At 32.5% G+C, this 1247-nt stretch overlaps 1 protein-coding gene across 1 annotated transcript in view; it reads left to right on the top strand.

The window, feature by feature from the left end:
* PREX2 (phosphatidylinositol-3,4,5-trisphosphate-dependent Rac exchange factor 2) overlaps positions 1-1247 on the top strand; it is a 306900-nt gene that overhangs the window by 196356 nt on the left and 109297 nt on the right. The window lies entirely within an intron of this gene.

The raw sequence follows: 1247 nt of genomic DNA, 5'->3' as shown, positions 1-1247 counted from the left end.
TTGTGAATCTGTGTGAGAATCAAAATAATTCCATAGGTTGCATCATTAGTTTTTAAGTTTCTATTTCAGAAGTGTTTGTCTATGTTTATATTAACTACCACGACATTATTTATTAATACCTGACATCTATAATTGATACAACTTGTAAATTGGAGATAGAAAACTTCGAGACAACTCCAATGAGTCTGATTGCACCTTGTTTAGGATCAGGGTGATTTAGTAGAAAATTGTGAGAGTTTCCAAAATGATTATGGTGAAAAAGATGAAATGAGAAATTTAATTTTAAAAACATCAACTTCAGCAGTTTTCTTCCCAATGATTAGACAGTGGTTGGCAATGTCTGGAGATATTTTTGGTTATCACAGTTATGGGTGTGCTAGTGGCATCTAGTGGGTAGAGGCCAGGGGTGCTGCTGAACATTTTACAATGTACAAGGCAATCCTTCACAATAAAGAGTTTTTTGGCCCAATGTTTTGGTAGTGCTAAGGTTGAAAACCCATACGATAAATATTTTGCCTATATTTTCTTTATTATTCCTCAGTCATTTATATGTCTGTTGGATGTGGTAAATAGTATTCATCAGAATTACAGTATCACTTCAGTCTCTTATCATTTTTAGGGTAAATTGAAGGGAATTGTATACTTTGCTGACAAAAGACGGCTGTTTATACCTGATGGAGTCTGAGCCAGTCACTTAACTCCTTTAGGCTCCAACTTCCACATTTATTAAATGACACAGATGGTTTAAATGTTCTGTGATTACTAAGTGTTCTGCATACAAATATACTCAAACATAATGGCTTAGATATTGTTTAGAGCTCAGCAGAGAGGAGATTTGGACAGATATGGAACACTTCCCCAAATAAATCACAGCAATTCTGTTGGGTGATAAAATCTTGTTTTTGACAGCTGTATTTCTTAGCTGTATTTTTATTTTATGGCTTAATATAATGGTTACCTCTGATACTTTGTAACATCACATTTAATGAAAAGTCTGAATTTAAAAGCTCCCAAGATAATGAATAGCGTCAGTAATAAATGCCTTTTCAAAAGACAGTTAAATTTAAGGAATTTAAGCATATATTTAACAGTAAAAGGCATATTTTTGCTGAATAGATGCCAGTTTCATAACACTCCCAGATGTTATAATTCTGCAATTATTCTCATCATCTTTGAGTATTTCTTTTTATAATACATTTATTTTTGACTAAATGCAATGTTGGACAGAAATGGAGAAATTCTTAAAA

This window comes from Propithecus coquereli, unplaced genomic scaffold, assembly GCF_000956105.1.
Source record: "Propithecus coquereli isolate 6110/MARCELLA unplaced genomic scaffold, Pcoq_1.0 Scaffold8, whole genome shotgun sequence".
Taxonomy (NCBI): Eukaryota; Metazoa; Chordata; class Mammalia; order Primates; family Indriidae; genus Propithecus; species Propithecus coquereli.
The sequence above is the reverse complement of the archived record's forward strand: the minus strand, read 5'-3'. Positions and strand labels throughout refer to the sequence as shown.